A 20,445-nucleotide genomic window follows, 5' to 3' on the forward strand; every position below is an offset into this window, starting at 1 on the left:
CATGGAGCTTCACCGCGGTCCCAGCGGCGACAATGCAACTTCGGATCCTGCTGGTGGCGCTTCATCTACGCAAGCGTCTCCGCCTGGAGCCCCGACTTACGTCGCCATTCTCCCCCCCCCCCCCCCCCTCGGGATCCTGGTCTCGGTATCTTGACCAGAGTCGGCAGTCCTGATGTTGACAACTGGCTCTGTTTATACAAACGTGTCAGCACCCGTCACAGTTGGGATCGGACTATTATGCTTGCCAACGTTCTTTTCTACCTCGACAGAGCTCCCTCCCCTGGCATGGTTCCAGACTCAAGATGTCGAGCTGAGATCTCTATAAAGAGAAGCACCGCGACCTTTTTGGCAATCCATTCGGTCACCAAGTCAATTTCAAGAAAGCGCTTGCCACACGTGTGCAGACGTCGACTGAGTTCTACGTGTCGTACGTTCTTGACGTCTTGGCCCTTTGTGCGAAGGCTAACCCGAACATTGTGAGGACGATAAGGTTAATTACGTTCAAAAAGGCAGCACTGACGACGCCTTCAATTTACTGGCGTTTACGAACGTCACCAGCATCGACACAATCCTCAAGGAGTGCCGCCGTCTCGAGGGTGCCAAATGCCGCCGGGTATCCGAGCACATTACGCGACTTTCCAACACAGCTGCTACATCATGTGACGACCTCTTCCACCAGCCGTCACGATGTGACAACTTTACCCGCATCGTTCGTCGTGAGGTCGAAGTAGCACAACCGGCGGCCCCTTCATTCCCGTCACCGGATCATTCTCCGGTGACGTCGTCCATCAAGAGTTGTCCAATGTCGGCCTGCAATCCATTCGTTCCGTGCGCTAGCAACCTCTTTCTCCACGCACGTCCCCACCCCACTCTTTTTACTCCTCTTATCAACAACGCAACCCCTCCGAATGGCGAACTGTGGACGACAAGCCGATCTGTTTTAACTGCCGACGCATTGGACACGTCGCTCGCCACTGCCGCTATTCTCCTTATTACCACCCTCGTCCCTCCAATGCGTTCTTTTCCTTCGCTCCTTCTATTCCCGCCCCATCATTTGACTCGGCGACACCTTTGACACGACCCCGCTACTCCCACTAGCTTTCTCCCTCCAGCCATCAATCTCGCTCGCCCCCGTCACGCCGTGCTCTTTCTCCGACCTACTCGCCGCAGCCCTAACCGGAAAACTAGACAGTGCAGCTTCTGGAGTTGAAGCTGCAATGACGACATTGGCACGAAATGCTCGCTTCACCTTACCCACGAAGAAGAATCTTTCGGACGTTCTCGTCGGCAATGTTCCTGTGTGCGCGTTGATTGACACCGGGGCGCATGTGTGCGTTATGAGTGCCGCTCTTCGCCGTCGGCTCAAGAAAGTTCTGACGCCTGCCCCAAACCGATTTGTACAAGTCACCGACGGACTATCGCTATTGTTGGCATGTGCGCTGCCCGACTCAACCATTGCTGAGAGACACACCGTCGTTCTGTTCACCATCATCGAGCATTGCCCTCGCGAACTCATTCTCGGTCTGGATTTCCTTGCCAATCATTCTGGCCTCATTGACTGTTCGGCCGGCTCACTTCACCTTGACTTGCCTATTCTTGCCGACCCTGTGGACCCGCCTCCAAGCTATTTGAGCAGCATGAATTCTATTCGTCAACCACTTCACTCTGTGACACATGTCGACTTGTCCTCACTAGCTGCACCTGATGGCAGTTACGTGGTACCGATTCCGACCGTTATGCTTACACATGGTGTTATCATTCCGCACACTGTGCTGAGAATTACTGGCAACCGCACCTGCCTTCCCCTTGTCAATTTCGTGCTAACCGTGCAAGTTCTGCCTGTGGGGATCTCTTTGGCTATAATTAGCGCTTTGCAGGAAGATGAGGTCAAACTATTCACAGTGGAAGATCGTTGCAGCTAAGCGCATACCGTGACGTTATCATACGGTACTGACTTCGAAATTGAGAAGATGGTTTCATCTGACCTTACACCTGCTGAAGCTGAAGCCCTTTATCGCGTTCTTGAAGGCTATGGCAAAATGTTTGACTTCGACAATCGACCCTTAGGTCAAACGTCCGTCGTGACACATAGCATAAATCCTGGCGATGCGAACCCTATTCACCGACGACCATATCGTGTTTCTGCGTCAGAACGAGCTGTTATCCAATATCAACTAAAAATATATTTGAAAAGGACATTATCGAGGCTTCCTGTAGTCCCTGGGATTCTCCAGTCATACTTCTCAAACAAAAGGATGTAACGTGGCGCTTTTGTGTAGATAATCGCCACCTGAACAACATCACAAAAAAGGACGTGTACCCCTTGCCACATATTGATGACACTCTAGACTGCCTGTACGGTGCCACCTATTTTTTTCCTATCGACTTACGGTCCGGCTACTGGCAGATATCCGTCGACGACACGGACCGAGAGAAGACTGCATTTGTATCCCCTGACGGTCTTTATCAGTTCTAGGTGATGCCTTTCGGTCTCTGTAATGAGCCCGCCACCTTCGAACGAATGATGGACTCTCTGCTTCAGGGGATCAAGTGGGCCACTTGTTTATGCTATCTGGAGGACGTCATCGTTTATTCGCTCACATTCGACACGCATCTAGACCATCTTACAGCGATTCTTGACGTGTTCCTCCGCGTCGGTCTCCAGTTGAACTCATCAAAATGTCACTTCGCTCGCCGCCAAATCACCGCCCTTGAAGACCTCGTGGATGCCAGAGCCGTGGGATTTCATCCGGACAAAACTCGCGTCGTTACGATCTTACCTGCTCCGAAGTCTGCCAAGGACGTTCGTAGTTTCGTAGAGCTATAGCATGTCCCCTTACCGACCTCTTCAAGAAAGACGCCCCATTTTCGTGGGGTGCCGACCATGTCGCATCTTTTTCGCAGCTCACTGCTCTCCTTACCACGCCTCCAATTCTGGCCCACTTTGACCCGCCTGCCTCAACGGAAGTTCGAACTGATGCCAGTGGTCACGGCCTAGGAGCAGTGTCAGTACAACGCCAGCGTCGACATGATCGCGTTATAGCCTGAGCCAGCCGACTTCTATCACCAACTGAGCGCAATTATTCAATCACAGAGCGCGAGTGCCTCGCTCGTCTGTGGGCTGTTGCGAAGTTTCGTCCATACTTGTACGGACGCCCATTCTGTGTCGTCCGCTCTCTGCTGCCTATCCTCCCCCCGAGGACCCCACGGGACGACTCGCTCGCTGGGCGTTACTTACGCATGCACCAGAATGCCGATTGTTTGTCCCGCTACTCGGTCGACGAACCGACTGATGCGGACACCATCGCTTGCTCTGTGTCACAGTTGTTTCAAATTGGCAACGAGCAACGTCGCGATCCTTCATTACGAACCCTCATCGACCGTCTAGAGTCAACGTCTGGCCACGCTTCTCCCCGGATGTTTCTCATCAAGGTGGGGACATTATACCGCCACAATTTCGATCCACACGGCCCTGACCTTCTGCTCGCCATTCCATCACACCTGCGTTCGACTGTCCTCCACCAACTTCACAACGCTCCCTTGGCTGGACCTGATCCCTTTGCTGGGCGTCTCGCGCACATACGACCGTGTATGTCGTCGATTCTTATGGCCTGGTCTCGCCCGCTCCGTGCGGCGCTACGTTGCTGCCTGTGAGCCCTGTCAGCGGCGGAAGAAGCCCTCCACACTTCCATCTGGATGTCTCCAGCCGATCGACATCCCACCTGAAACTTTTTTCCCTGCTGGTCTAGACCTTCCTGGACCATTTAATCACTCGGGCTCCGGAAATAAATTGGTTGCCGTCGCTACTGATTATGCTGAGCTATACGCCATCACCAGAGCCCTCCCGACGAGTTGTGCTACTGACGTTGCTGACTTTCTTCTTTGACTTCATTTTAGTGCACGGTGCTCCGCGCCAATTACTCACTGACCGTGGCTGCAGCTTTCTCTTGACAGTCGTCGAAGACATGCCCCGCTCCTGCTCCAGAAAGCACAAGTTCAGCACTTCCTACCACGCACAGACCAACGGCCTCACCATCACCGACATCCTATCGAAGTACGTTGCGACCGACCATCACGACTGGGACCTTCACTTACCATATGTGAACTTCGCGTATAATTCCTCGCGTCACAACACCGCCGGCTATTCTCCATTCTATCCAACAGCCCACAGAGCGCGAGTGCCTCGCTCGTCTGTGGGCTGTTGCGAAGTTTCGTCCATACTTGTACGGACGCCCATTCTGTGTCGTCCGCTCTCTGCTGCCTATCCTCCGCCCGAGGACCCCACGGGACGACTCGCTCGCTGGGCGTTACTTTCCCCGTTGTATATAAGACGGGACGCATGCACCAGAATGCCGATTGTTTGTACCGCTACCCGGTCGACGAACCGACTGATGCGGACATCATCGCTCGCTCTCTGTCCCAGTTGTTTCAAATTGGCAACGAGCGACGTCGCGATCCTTCATTACGAACCCTCATCGACCGTCCAGAGTCAACGTCTGGCCACGCTTCTACCCGGATGTTTCTCATCAAGGTGGGGACATTATACCGCCACAATTCGCCATAGTCGCGACCGACCATCACGACTGGGACCTTCACTTAACATATGTGAACTTCGCGTATAATTCCTCGCGTCACAACACCGCCGGCTATTCACCATTCTATCTCCTATATGGCCGAGAACCTGCTTGACATGAAAACTGTTTACAGCGCAAACACATGCAACCACAAAGTATAAGGGACAGGACACAAGCGCTGACTGTCAACTAACTTTTATTAACGGAAGACGGGTGCCTTATATAAGGGGAAAGGCAGAAGTGAAGGGGGAAGGGAGTGATACAATCGGGGAAAATGACGATGCGCATCGATGAACGAACGTGCCAGCAGTCAACGCATTCAGACGCGAAGAAACAAGAAAACGAAAAAAGTAGACAAACACTAACAAAAACAAATGGCGAGAGACAAACACTAACAAAAACAAATGGCGAGAGATACTAAGATACAATGAAATCAGTAAGCAGCCGCTTCCAAAAAATGAAGCTCTGCCGCAAAAAGCGATACAGAAGGGGTGCTTACGCACTTGCTGCCATATTTGTGTATGTAGAACGCTTCCAAACTGACGCGCGCCGTCGCGTCGGCACTTTTGCCGAGAATCTTTGTCTCTCCCAAACGAGCCTCGCATCCTGTGCATCCAATTACATGCGCCACGAAATGTGCATACTTGTCCTTTAAGTTGCTTAAATTTCGGGCAGAAGTGCCGACGCGACGGCGCGCGTCAGTTTGGAAGCGTTCTACATACACAAATATGGCAGCAAGTGCGTAAGCACCCCTTCTGTATCGCTTTTTGCGGCAGAGCTTCATTTTTTGGAAGCGGCTGCTTACTGATTTCATTGTATCTTAGTATCCCTCGCCATTTGTTTTTGTTAGTGTTTGTCTACTTTTATCGTTTTCTTGTTTCTTCGCGTCTGAATGCGTTGACTGCTGGCACGTTCGTTCATCGATGCGCATCGTCATTTTCCCCGATTGTATCACTCCCTTCCCCCTTCACTTCTGCCTTTCCCCTTATATAAGGCACCCGTCTTCCGTTAATAAAAGTTAGTAGACAGTCAGCGCTTGTGTCCTGTCCCTTATACCTTGTGGTTGCATGTGTTTGCGCTGTAAACAGTTTTCATGTCAAGTATGCACCAACTCGCCCAGAAAGAAGTTTTAATGAATAACGAGAACCTGCGTTGCCGTTGGACACTTTGCTTGCCTCGCCCGCACGTTCAACCACTGAATACGCCCGCGCCGCGATCGCACGCGCCCACCACGAGCGCTAGCTCGCCGGTACCCCTCTCGAGGCTTCACAGGAGCATCAGAGACACTGGTCCACGCCGTGTGGGGCGACAAGTGACCGATGTCACGTATAAGATCATCCCCGCCAACCTCTCAGCGTCATCGTCAGCTGCAAGTGACATCGTTAACGTGGCGAGACTAAAGCCATATCACGCACCTTTCACCGCGGATGCGTAGATTAAGCACCGGGAAGGTGCTTCTACGGCCGGGGGCGATGATACGGAACAAACGCCACAGTGTGGCTGCACTGAGGAGAAAGAAGACGTGTGTGCCCGCTTGATATAGCGTCGTCATTTTAGCCTCCGTTAGCTCCCCAGTACATAAATTGTAAATAGCATTGGGCATCAGCTACACGTAACAATATTACTCCTCATAGATTGCCCCATGGATGCAGTCATTGTAAGTGCATGGTTTAATTGGTTCATTTTTCCGCGCGTGAAATACTAAATGTTCCATGTGAGTGCGCAACTGTGCGTCGCAACACTGCAAAATTGATTTTGAAGAGCTACCAGTGCCAACAGCAAGACACGGTAACAGTCTGACCTTTGCATACGAAGGGATAGTGGCGTGAACAACGCAACTCGCGATAAGCGGGAACGAACACTAAGGTGGAATTTACACCAGCAAGTGACGTGGGGTCCACAAGCGACTGCGACTATCGACCAAGGAACTGCTCACGGCGACCGATGTTCACAAACGGCGAACGCGAACTGCCAGTTGGCGCAATGAAACACCGATATAACGTAATTGTTGCCTTTCACCTCTGCTCACGCAGTCATGGACATGCAAAATAAGCGTCCGCCGTGCTCTCTCGATCCTGCGTCACGTAAAGGTGCACGAACTTTGCGACTCCAATCCCTTGAATCACAAAGCCAAGGTATCCACCATTTACTGGTAATCACTTTGGACAGTTTCTGCTAAAGCTATATTGGGGGACTCGCGTGATGGCCGGTGTTAAATGCCGTAAACTCAGCCAGCTTATTACTTCCAGTCGGCAGCTTAGCGGTTCCAAAGTTTACGTACCATAGAACCTCCTTGATGGAGAATTGCTCAAATTGCATCGTTTCGCCTGTGAGTGCGTAGCGCAATAATTTGACAGCTAAAAGTTATTACCCTCATGAGGTGGTCGTACCTATCTCTTGGCCCTTTATTCAAAGCCAGTGTAGCCGCCTTCAGCTGCATCAGTGAACTCATATGGGTAGCGTTTTGTTACTTCTGCGAATAATGCATGCGTCTATTCATTATTTCGTGCAATGTTCTCTAAGACAGCCTTTTTCGTCAAGGTGTGTTTCAGCGGAGTTTCCACAGTTTTCCTTGAATTGTCATATCGTCAAACATTCAGCCTTGTCTCGGACGTTTGAGCGAGTTGCAATTGATAGTAATTGTGCTTGTTCGCGGCGTCTTTTGCACTTCGAACAGTATAGATTGCGCTGAAACTATATAAGATTTCTGTAGCGTAGTATACAAAGCTACAAAAACGTCCGAATCCACAAGGACCAAGAACAGACAAATCCATGTACATCCCATCATTCATATGGTGGTACAAGGACTGCCGTGCCAAGGGTTGTCTCTAGTAATTATTGTATGAAACTCTATGGAACCAAGTGTGCGAGCTATTTGCTTTAAACTTCTATCACACGAGCACGCACAAACCCTTTTGAGCAAGCGGTCTTTTAACAAGTTTAAAGACTCTCTTTTGAATAGGTGTTGCGCAGCAGACGCATGGCACCGACGATCTCATTTTAGTGTTTCCTTCTCAGCACGCTATACAGAAAGCGTGGCGCTAGCGTTCGAAATAAACTCAGCCAAAATAAACTGATGTACTTCTATATATAAAGTCAAAACCTATGTCATTACAGTGTTTTCAAGAAAATTTCCGAACCCTAGGGTAAGAAATGTCAAAGTAAATATTTATTGTAGTAGGTTAGAGAGAGGTCGACCTGCTTTACGGGACCCGTTTAGTAGAATGCGTTGTTGGGCAAGTTGGTTCATTGCATTTGGAAAGATTGGATGCGCTTTGTAGACGGTCTCAAGGAAGAAGTTGGGACAGGCGCAAACAAACAACTGAGGTTTATTCGATGGAAACACATAAATATCAGAAGGGACAAGCATGCATCAGTGACACATCGATCATACTTTACAATAGGGAGGCACGTTTTCTACAAAATATGAATAGCTGAGCCACGCCATTGGTTTTTCTGATTTTGTTTTTCTCCTCTTATCTGCTGCCTGTACTGGCATGAACTGATATGTAAGTGTTTCCCTCAAATAAACCTCAGTTCTTAGTTTGCGCCTGTCCCGTCTTCTTCCTTGTGACCGTCTATAAAGCGCATCCAATCTTTCCAAATACAAAGGACCCGTTTGACCTGCTTACGCAGGCCCGAAGAAAATGAGCGTTACTGGGTTCACTCCGCTTCCAGCAAAGATCGCTCTCTCTGGTGTGTCTGCGAGCAAATCTCTTTTTCGGGACAAGTCCTTTTGCTCAAAAGAGTGCTTGTGTGACAGGGGTTATTACTCGCATTCAAAAAAGCGGCAAGCACTTATTGCATCTGCGTGGCCATTTATTTGGTAATGCTGGTCATTCAACCACTTGTGCCTTTAGCTTCCGGGGAACTTGGTAACGTGTTCCACAGCATATACAGGATTCTTATTGCAGATGTAGAAATGAATTTATTAGGCAGATGGCACATTTCTAGTTCTTGAGTTAGATTACTCATGGGCGGAAGTTACTTGCACAAGAAATCAAAATGCGTTAGGGAAGGTGATGTTCACCCTGTGGTTCAACCTAGCAGTAATACTTTTTAAACAGAATTAGGGAATAAATATTGACACTGCATTAAATAAGCTTGAACTTGTTATTTTACCGTTGAAATAGTTCAATTTACAAGTTCTAGCCGCTTAACTCGCAAGGCGTATCCACTTCAAGGGATTCAAGGGCGCTTCAGTGAAATAAACGGCACATTTACAAAGAGTGGAGGTAGGACCAGGAAGATTGGACGGCGCGTATAAACCGGTGCCATCATCCGAATTTGTTTTCCATCAATATACCTTGGGGAATCCCCGGCTACAATTAGTATTTTCAATACATACCATAGAACGCAGTTAACCCTCTAAAAACCTTAAGAAATTCGGGTTTTTCGTAGAATGCGTATTTTAATTTGTGGAATCAATGTTCAATTCTTCCATCCTGTACGTGGTTTAATATAGCGCTATCTGCCATAGACCGTCTTATGTAGAAAACTGCTCTATATTGTGCACACTCTTAGCTACCACAGGGCAGGTAGCGTGATGTGTGTACAATGTGGGTGAGGGATGTCTTCATAATGCGTTGCAAAAGATTACTTTCTTGCAACCAAAATAATTTTTGTATACTTACACTGTTGAAAAAACAATCCCTGCACCTTGCAAAAAGAATACGATATGCTGCGCACTGAAAAGGCATCTGACGTTAGTATGTATTACTTAATATGCTCAGGTTGACAAAAAAGGGTCTGCCGACCAATCCTTACAGTGGAAGCCGGTTGTAGAATGTTCATTGCCGTCTTTATTTTCAAGGATTGTGCGGCTTGGTGCATGGACAACTTGCACCATTGTCCTTGCCATCGCTCTGGTTGTCGCTGCCTGAAGCCCCCAAGTCCGTAAGTACAAACAATTACGCAGCGTCCAAGTTGCGTGAAAGGCCTTCGAATCTTTATCACAGCTTATATGGGGCTTGCAGAGGAGGTCGTCTGATGTATCAGCGAAGCACGAATAATGCTGATAACGGTGCTGGAAATAAAGTGAACACTTTCCTGCGCTTCTTGAACGTTGAACTTTTTTACTCACATTGGGTCAACTCACTGTTTTCCAGCTCATGTTCTCGAAAGCCTGCGATTAAGGGCACTTGTCAGCTATGGATTGTGGTAGGCAGGGCAAGGCCAGAAATGCTGCGATTCAAGGCTGAATTTATGACTCATATTGTCTTGCGCCAGCCGGTCAACATGCCAACTGGGTGCAAACAAGAGACGAAGAATGAGCGCTCTCTTTATTCAAGGAGCGTGTTCTTAAAAAAAAAAAAGAAAGAAAAAAACATCCGATTGCGCGCTTCGTTACGATGTCTTACCCCTGCTGTCCAATTTGCAAAATAAGTGGTCATACGTCTCCAACGGTGCGAACGCTTTTGAAGGTGCCTTGTAATTTACGAGGAATGTTGGATGTCATTGTGTACGTAATGTCTTGTTTTATGCCAGTAGCAACGAGACCGGGTAGCCGTCTGCTAGTTCATAGACGGCATAGAGTATGTCGGTTACCTTCGCGTCTGCACGGCTACTCCTCAATATCTGCAAATGTACTAATTAACTCATGACTGCCAAATACTTCTTCCTCATGCAGTGCCACCTAACTATATATATATATATATATAAATATATATATATATATATATATATATATATATATATATATATATATATACATTGCCACAGTCGGTAATGTGGGAAAAGGAGGACGATGATGGTGGCCTTGGAGACGACGAAGAAGAGTGTAGCATTATCGCTGCTCTACGCTTGCTGGCTAAGCCATTAAAATCCCTCTGTAAATAGACGCACGCTTCTTCCCTCTCGTAACATCGTTGGTGGCCGTGCGGGGTAAGCACTTGCGCAAGACGGAGCTCTACAGTGGACATAACCTGGCCGCCATGTCATCCGAAGGAGAGAGTTCAACCAGGGCCCCGTCGTCGCCACCGACGGTCATCCTGGCCCAGCCTCGCGACCCTGGCATGTTTTCCGGGATCGACAACGTTGACGTCGATGACTGGTTGCAGAATTACGAACGGGTCAGCGCACACAACAGGTGGGATAACACGCTTATGCTGGCCAATATAATATTCTACCTGAAGAAAACGGCACGGGTCTGGTTCGAAACACACGAAGAAGAGATTACGAGTTGGGACCAGTGCAAGCAGAAGCTTAGAGATTTGTTCGGCAAGCCCGTTGGCCGCCAACGTGCTGCGAAGAAGGACCTTGGGACCCGTGTAGAGACGTCCACTGAATCTTACGTGGCGTACATCCAGGACGTCCTCGCCCTTTGCCACAAAGTGGATAACAATATGGCAGAGGCAGACAAGGTCAGCCAGGTTTTAAAAGGCATCGCGGACGACGCGTTTAACTTGATTGTTTACAAGAACGTAACAACGGTCAATGAAATCAACGAATGTCGGCGCTTTGAAGACGCGAAGAGTCGCCGCAGTTCAACAGTTTACGCGTCTACCTAATACCGCAGCTTTATCGACGTGCGAAGGCGCTTGTCCACCGCGTGAGCCCACCTCCTGCGAGAACGTCGTACGTATCGTTCGGCGAGAAATTGAAGAAGCGTCTCCTGCCACACCAGTGACGCAGTGCTTTGACGATTCCGGGCCGCTTGTGTCTCTTTCAGTCGGTAATTCGCCAAGAACTTGCCAATGTGGGCCTTCCGTCCATCTGCTCCGCCAGCCGTCCTGACTTTGCTTCGTCTGCTGCGTCTGCCTCTGTTCACCGAAGCCAATACGGTCCATATCCGAGCTATCGCAACCCGGCCGAATGGCGCACACATGACGACAGACCCATCTGCTTTTACTGTGGACGTGTGGGCCACATCTTTCGCCACTGTCGAAGTTCCTGTCCATGCCATTCTCGACCAAGCTTTCCCGCCTACCGCAGCTCCCCACTGAATCCTCGCCCGCCATCACTCTCCACCGAGGTTGAAGACGCTCCTGACAACGCTCGAGCCACCGTGACCAGCCGCTCGCCATCACCTCATAGTCGCTGCTCCCGTTCGCCCCAGCTGCGTCGCTTTCCATCCCCAGCTAACCGTCGCCACTCTCCGACGGGAAACTAACTGGGGCAGCTCATGGAGGTGACGCTGCTCTAGAACCCCGGCCTGAAATTCCTCTGCTGACCCTGCCTACTAATAGGAACCTTCTGGACGTGGACGTGGACGATTTGCCCGTTACATCACTCATCGACACGAGCCCAAATTTCCATCATGAGTGCGGAGCTTCGAACGCGCTTGAAAAAAGTACTTACTCCTGCTCAGACTCGACTGCTCCAGGTCGCCGATGGTGGAACTCCGGCTGTGTTTGGAATGTGTACTGCTCGTGTCAGTGTCGCCGGTCGCCACACGTCCGTTTTGTTTAGTGTGCTTGAACGTTGCCCTCACAATGTGATCCTCGGACTCGACTTTTTGTCCGCCCATTCTTCTCTGATTGACTGTTCCGCCGGTGTTGTACAACTTGACCTACCCCTACCTGTTCCCATTGACCTTCCTGCTCAAGCTCAAGCTTCCTACTCTCGTAGCACAGAGTGCTCCAAGCTGGCGTAACCAGCTTACTTGATATAGCAACTTTTCTTCAGCTGTCGTCGTTTCTACTCTTCCATCAGGGATGGGACGCCGTACACGTTTGCATTTAGAGAAAATATTTTATGTACACAATATTTACATCGACAGCTATCTACAGTGGGTCTGACGTATCAACTCAACATAACCGATAGTGCATAACACCGTTCGTACGTCATGACCCTTCGGTTACACTGGGACCGGCGCCATAACCCGGCAGAGCCGAAAGTGCAGAGCACCTTTCCTGCGCCCGGAACCCCCGTGAGAGGTCGGGAGCCAGGTTTTAACCCTTCAGTTGCGCCTCCGAAATCCCCTCACGGCAAATCACGACACCCCAGTGACCTGATTGGGTCAACTGGGCTTTCACTAATTGGACACTCTCTCTCACCCTCTCCCTGCGTTCCTTGGAAGGTTCAGAGAGATAGAGAGAAAGGAACCACCAAACGACAAATAAATAAATAACATCCCAAACATCCTGCTCTGCGACATGTATGGGAAAGTCTCCCAACACTTTGAAGAACACTTATGGGGAACGAACATCTGCGTCGCCCCGTCCTAGCACCTTAATTAAAACCATCGCGCACTGCGTGCCGCAAAGGGCACGCATCGATTCACCATGCCGTCTCGTGCATGGTTCGTCTCCACCGGCGGGCCCATAAAGCTAAGTGCAGAGATGGATTGTCTCCGGTGCCAGCCTGCATTTCAAGAGACCGCGCATCGGGTCACCGATCCCTCTGGCTTAAGTTGCCCCTTTGTACCCCAGGCATGCCCATTGACGCCCTAATGACGCTTTGCCCGTGGTCCGTCCCAGGCAGGGCGCCTCCGTCCGCGGGCTATCTGCCGCCAAAGAGCGCCTCCCGACGCATTACCAAAGCGCCCAGCTGGTTTTACTCTCGGCGAAGCCCGAAAATGGCGATCTCCCCCATTTCTGGGGCGAAATTACCTCTCAGCGTCCATGCCATTTGTCAACATCCTTTACAGTCTAGAACAAAATATACTTTCTTAACATGGGCACTCGACACATGTTGAAAATGCTTGCAGTTGAATTTTTGCAAAACTCAAACTGGATCAATTAGACTCTGCATAATTACCCTGCAACGTTGGTCTGTATAGTCTCCCAAAAATGCATGTGCGCTGTTTATATATACAGTGTTCAATTATAGTGCATTGGGAACATTGCACCTGACTATATGTTTATTACTGCTCCAAACAAAGGTGCATTCACAGTAAACAGAAAATTACTACTAACTAACGGATGTTTTTTTTTTCCAACGTCTTAAAATGGACCGAGAAAAGTAACGCTGAAAGCATACCATTAGTTCACCAAATAGTTAAACCGTAGTCACTCGTCTAAGGATCGCGATTATTTGCAACCACCTCCATTTACTTTGGAAATTACTTCTGTTAGGAAATATGCAGTTCATGTCGAACATACCTCTTCGAAAAATCAGTCACACACACCTACTGCACTCGAGTGGCCGACAACATCGAGGATGCGGCCCCGCAGCCCGCACAGACGGCCGCCGCCGGTACCCCTAAGGCGTAAACGAGCCGCTTGTTACGCAAAAGCGAACGTGCACTCTGGATCATTGCACTCACCTGTGTTCAGCGGCGACGACGGCTGCGTCGTGGCGGGAGTTATAGACTTCTTTCTTCCAGAACTGCCGCCACTGGTCCGCTGTTTTCGTTGCTGGCCCCTCTGCATTTAATATCTCTGCGAGCTCACGCCACAACCGCGCTTTGCTTGCTTTTGTAACTTCTGGCGTCAAAACAGATGACCTTTCACTAACCACGGGTGTTGCTCCATGAACTCTACAAGCAAAGTACGCTGTCGCGGCGAAACATGGGGGCCATGAGGCCGGTGAGTCGCTGCTTGTGCCATTGCGAATGCTCGTGTCAGAAACCGAACCAAAGAGCAGACGAAACTTCAACGCGCGCGCCAAAGAGCCCACATTTTCCCAGATGGCACCGCGCGCGCGCGTATGCGACATCATCTACCGACAGAAAAGAGAAACATGTATCAAAAGAAACGTCAAAATAGTTCTTTACTGCACCCTCTTGCACGTACTGTGACTTCTTATTAAATAATATGTATTACCATTTATTTGTGATATTTGATTTCTTTTTAAAACAACCTATCCTTTAGTGTACGGCCGCCGAAAAAGCCAGGCAGTCGTGGGCCGGGCTCCCGCGAGGTCGGGCGCTTGCCGATTGGCCGTTCGCATCCCCTTCTTTCTCCTCGCGTTCTTCGCTGTGGTGATTGTGACGTAACTCCGAAAAGGAACGGTTCGGAGACGGAACCGAAGTGGAATCTGGCCCCTGGGCAGTGATGCCAACCCTAGGGATTTATGCCTAGATCTAGAGATTTTTGTTTTGCTTTAGGGTTCTAGCATCTTTTTGTGAAATCTAGGGATTTTAAGAAGCCGTATAATTGTTACTTTAAGCGGCCTCAAGGCAGGCGTATCTGATTACGTTGCCTTCCAAACAGAAAATACTATGAAAAATGCTAGTTACTGCTCATCTATTTTTGGTGTTCTGACAAGCCGATAGATGGCGACAGCAGTTCTGCAACGCGAAATAATCGGCTGCTGCACAGTGGGGTAAAACGAAACCATATGACTGTTTAAACCATATAAACTGTTTAATCGTGCGCGTGATCTCCGGCGCTGCGAGTGACTGCTGCTCTACGAAAGAAAGTTGAATTTTGACTTGTAGTGTCATCATCAACACGCGCTACGTTTACGCTCACCGCGTACCTTCACTGTTCAAACGTGTCGCATGTCAGATGGCAACTTCTGGACCAGGAGACTTTGATGATGGTGAGCCAAGCAAAAAGAAAGCGAAAGCGTACGACCAAAAATATTTGACCAAATGGGAAGCGGATCCGAAGTACAGAGGGTGGTTGTCGGCCAGTAAAAGAGGGCCCTTGTACTTTTCCTGCAAAGCATGCAGATCCGATTGTAAAGGTGGAAAATCAGAAGTCGACCGCCACCTTGCAAGCTCCATGAACAAGAAAAGCGCTGGAAGCTTGCCATCGACCCGCGCGCTGACATCCATGCCTTCAATAAATGGGTAAACTCAAGTAGACAAATCGGTCAAAGAAGCTGAAATCAGACTTGCCGCGTTTGTCACGGAACACAATCTACCTTTTAATGCCATGGGGCATTTAGTTGGTGTTGTCGAGGCGTCGTGTGACGACTCTCAGATTGCAAAGAACTTAAGTTGCCGCCGGACAAAGTGCGCTGCAATCATAAAGAATGTGCTTGGAGAGGAGAGTCGCGAAGAGCTCTGTGAGCTTCTGCGCACACAGTTCTCCCTTGTGGTGGACGAATCCACTGACAAGGCTACGGTGAAGTATCTGTCACTTGTCGCCCGGGTAATGAACGCCGACGGCGGCATAATGGATGCGTTTTTGGACTTAGTACCAGTCAGTGATGCGACTGCCAGCTCTCTCTGCACTAGCTTAAAGGCGGTGTTCAGTGCTGCAGAAATTCCGTACGACAAAAATTTGATTGGTTTTGCGGCCGACGGAGCGAACGTAATGATGAGTGCACATCATTCCGTCGCGTCGCTGCTACAAGCAGAAATTCCAGGCCTCTTCATCATGAAGTGCGTTTGCCGTTCGTTCCATCTGTGCGCCTCGTATGCGTGTAAAACAATTCCAAGAGGAGTTGAAGATCTGGCACGCGACGTTTTCAATTGCTTTTTGTCGCCGAAGCAGACATCTGTCTTCCAAGAATTCCAGAAGCTGGCAGAGGTGAAACCGCACAAGCTCTTGCACCCAAGCCAAACAAGGTGGCTGTCTCTCCAAGTTGTTGTGACACGCTAGCTTGAGCAGATGCCTGCCCTGATTTTGTTTTTCAAGAAAGCAGCCACTGTCGACCGCCTGCTTGCTGCAGAAGCCATTTTGGAAAAACTGACTGACCCGTCAACGAAACTCTACCTCGAGTTTCTTGAGTACGTCCTGCCTTTTTCCACTAACCTAAATAAGGAAATGCAGTCGGAAGAAACCAGAATTCACTTGCTCCATGAAAAGGTTTCGGCCATGCTGAAATGCATACTGGAATGCTACATCAAGCGAGACTCCCTGGAGGCCACGCCGTTGTCCGATGTGCGGTACAAAGACCCAGCCAAGTTCCTGCCATTGGAAGAAATTTACCTCGGAGCAAAGCCAACTGCCGCACTAGCCGGTAACACGCACGGCTTAAACGATAATCAGGTTCACAACTTTCGGCTGTGGTGTTTAGTGTTTTTTATTGAAGCAGCTCACCAGATCTACCTGCGGTTCCCCCTAAAAAGTGAACAGATGAAAAGCCTTCGAGTCATAGACCCGAAAGTTGTCCTGGGAAAGACAGTACCATCAATCGCGTCGCTTGCGGTCTCCTTTCCCCTGATCGTGAAAATGAAGTGAACGAACTGGACAGGGAATGGCGACTTCTTCGCAACATGGAGCTGAGCGACCACGTTGACTTGACTGCGAGCCAGTTCTGGCACAAAGTGTCTCAAATGAAAAAAGGAGACGGATCACAAGAGTACCCCCTGCTGTCAAGTTTTATGAAGAACCTTTTGTGCCTACCGCACTCCAGCGCTGCTGTCGAACGCGTATTTTCGCAAGTCAACCTGCTGAAAACAAAGCAAGGAAACAGATTGTCGACAGATGCGTTGTGCAGTAGTTTGCTGCACGCAAAAAGAACCTTGATGGACAGCTGCTGTTACAGCTTCAAGATCACTCCTTCTCACTTGAAGAGGATGAACAAAGATATGTACGATGATTAAGAGCTTAAGATTGTGTGGGCGCGTCAATTAATTCCTTGTTTGTGTGCCATATAATAATTCTAGAGTGCTAAGAAACCTATCTTAACGCGTCAACATCGACACTGCACGCGCGTTTACGTTATGTTTGCATACAGTGTCATTTGCGTCGTACGTGTTTTTGTTATGGGAGAAAGTGCTACTGTGCAGCGTTTTTTTTTTTAAAGAAAAGCATTTTCCACGTATGCTAGGCCACTTCGTTGCAACGTGCTGCCCAACCAAAACACCATATATATTCTCAGTTTTAAGGAACCATTTTTCTGATTTTGTAATTATCAACTTTCCATCTTAATCACTGCGCTATAACTAGCAAGATTACAATTTTGGGGATGTCAGTTTCTCGTGATGTCATTTCTTAGTCGCTCCAACTACTGTTTGACAATCTTTGATTGAGACTTTGATAAATAAAGAACTGTGCGGTGAGGTACGCTATTTCACCGCTTCTGAGTGTTCTATTTGAGGCGAGAAGGGGATTTTAACGAAGTCCAACATGTTCGCTTTTCTGTGCGCATCATAAAAAGACTGTTAATGTTGTCTGAATAAGACACCTTGATGCGATGACGGGCTTAGCAGACAATGTCCAGCTCTTTCAACTTGGGACCATTATTTTTTTAAAGGGCTGCATGGGTTCTTTGCGCGTGAAGATGAGCCTGCTGAAGGAGCAGCTCGAAAGGCGGTGCGGTGAAACGGGAGTCGTCTGCACGAAGTTCACTTCAGATAAAGAGGTTGCTGACTCCCCCTCTATCTGGTGGTGCCATCTGTCGACCCTCTATGCATGATAACTCTACAAAAAATTAAGAAAAAAGCTACAGATGCGGCTAATACGCATTTATTTATCTCTGATAAAATGTATAACAAATGGAACAAAGAGTGAACTGCGCTGAGACTTTGTTAAAGCAGAAATTGCCACATTAACAAGTAAACAATGAAAATCTAGGGATTTTTCTTTAATCTAGGGATTTTGTGGGGTTCATTTTAGGGATAAAACGTTGACCTGAGCTGGCATCACCGCCCCTGGGTACCAAGGTCGTGCCTGGGTACAGTGGCGGCCATAGTTAGAACTCTACGGTGGCGGCGAACGGCAGCCATAGCTGCCACTGCTCGGCCCATCAAAATTATTACGAGGTAAGCATCGAAAAGGAAGGGCAAAACCTTATATTCGACTTATTTGTACGGAGCAGCGCCATTTATGGCCCCTGTCAGGGTCACGGCGAACCAAAGAAACTAGGAAGGATCACAGATATGGCTGCAGTAAGGAAGAAGGCTGAGCAGATGCAACGGTTTTCTACCGTTGCAGCGAGAGCGCGCAGCGATTGAAAGCGCCCCGCGTGTTATGCAACGCGTCCCAGTTTCCGAAAACTGTATTGCGAGCAGCGTAAGCCCCATGAGACTGCCTGTGCAAAGCAAGGCGATGCAACGGTTTTAAAGCGAAAGCTTTACTGGCTGCGAACTTGAGATTTCGCCGTGGCCGGGCTCCGAGGAGGCACATGACGTCACACCGCGTTCCTCGTCTCGTTGCGCTCACTTCACCAGCTGCGTCGCATGCCTGATAACATGTCGGAGGATTGAAAAGGAGAGCTCGCGGGTGGCGCAACCACAGTTGAGGCGGCAGTATGGATGGCAATTCTGATAAACAAGAGGAGGCTTGGAATCGAAATCGGAACGAGATGAAAAAGATACGAAGCGCCCAGGAAACAGACGAACAGCGTGCCGAACGACTGGCTAGACAACCAGACTAACCTGGACTTGCAATCAAGATTAACCAAGGCTAACCATGCCATGCCTTACTGTATTTACACGATTGTAAGTTCGACCCCCATATCGCGTCTGGCGAAAAAAAAAAAAAACCCGTGGGCGCATTCCACAAAGAAAATTTTAGTAGCTGGCATGGTCACTGGACTATTATTCCTGATCAGTGCTGACATCGTCATTGGTGCTACTGTCCCGAAGCACGTCGCCGTCCAGCGAAATTCCGCATTTGCACACATACACAAGCCCACGCGAAAACACCCAACCACACATAGCCGTCAGGGAGGCTCTTTTGACATGTGTTGCGTACTCCAGGGTAGCGTATCGTACTGCTGCCGAGTTGTAGCGACGCCTGTTTATCGAAGCTCGACCGACGTTACTATTGGGTAGCGTGGCGTTGTCGGCGGGCTGCAGGCGTCCGGAAGACCATGGCGACCACGCAAAGACGAGACGATTTCTAGTGCGAAACCTGCGCGGTTTATTCAAAGATCGGTGAAAGATAAGAGAATGGAGTCTTGAAAAGTACATTTCGGAGCCCCTTAAATAGGCTCTCTACAGTCGTTGTAGGGATCTTGCTCCCGTCAACGTCACGTGACAGGCACAGAGTCTGGTTTGCCGATGGGCGTCCCGCCCCCGTAGATACCAAGCCGCTGCAAGGAAAAGGGCGTCCCGCCTCCGGTTATACCAAGCCTCAGGTCCAGGAATTGTAGACGCTTGTCCTTCTCTTTTGCGCGTTGCTGGTTCGCGGAAGTTCTCCTGCAGAGCTTGACAGTTCGAGGAAAGGGTCCCTCTAATGTCGCACACACACAAAAGGGGCTGTAAACACTGCGGGGCTTCCGCCATCCAAATGCATCCATTTCTAACGGAGGCCATGCTGACATTCTCCCAGCATTTTTAGATCTACAGCTTCCATCATTTCTCTAGGCACTCGATCTGCACAGAATGCTAGCTTCTTCCTCTACAATGCACGCTTAGATGTCGAGAATGCATTGTAGAGGAAGAAGCTAGCATTCTGTGGAGAGTGGCGGCCTAGAGAAGTTATGGAAGCTGTAGATGCAGACACTGGGAGAATCTTGTGTCAGCATGGCCTCTGTTACACTTTCAGAGATGGATGCATTTCCTGTTGGGACCTGTGTGGACACACATCAGTTTTTGCTTAACTTCGATTTATTGCTTGTCAACCAGCATTTACTCGACATATTCAATAAACTTTCATTTGTTAGTACGCCTCATGATCGGCTTGGTCTCTAGCAGAAAGGTGTTTATTCTTTTTACAGTGAAGCTGTATGTGCCTAGGCGAAACACTCGTCGTCCAACCACAAAAACCCTAGTTTAGGGGTGTGAGCCATTGCATTCGTATTGCATGAGGGACAGAGAAATTTCTTGTTGGGTAGATATAGTAATGTTTATGCATTGAAAACATATGCATTTATCTACGTTATATTGCAGGGAAGGGACACAAAGGGGGACGGGGTTAAGACAAGATCATGATGTCATAATTATCTCGCAGCAAAGGTGTAGTGGGCCATTGGCTACACCAATATACTGATGTTCCTCTCGCTGCAATCTCTCTCCGACTTCCCGATAGGTTCAAAATTGTGTCCCTGTATTTAATTGAATGAGATGTGCAGCCCCAGTGTGTGACTTGGTAACTACAGTGCATAACCGAGTCATAAATACTATGATTAACGCATTACAAAA

General features: G+C 49.0%; 1 protein-coding gene across 7 annotated transcripts in view; it reads left to right on the forward strand.

Moving 5' to 3' along the window:
• The window catches only part of LOC129384144 (uncharacterized), a 285,323-nt gene that overhangs the window by 80,748 nt on the left and 184,130 nt on the right, over positions 1-20,445 (forward strand). For all 7 annotated transcript variants that reach the window (XM_072284254.1, XM_072284258.1, XM_072284255.1 and 4 more), the window contains exon 7: positions 9,388-9,470. The gene's annotated coding sequence lies outside the window, so the exon portion shown is untranslated. The remainder of the gene's footprint in view (positions 1-9,387; positions 9,471-20,445) is intronic.

This window comes from Dermacentor andersoni, chromosome 9, assembly GCF_023375885.2.
Source record: "Dermacentor andersoni chromosome 9, qqDerAnde1_hic_scaffold, whole genome shotgun sequence".
In the NCBI taxonomy this organism is placed as follows: domain Eukaryota; kingdom Metazoa; phylum Arthropoda; class Arachnida; order Ixodida; family Ixodidae; genus Dermacentor; species Dermacentor andersoni.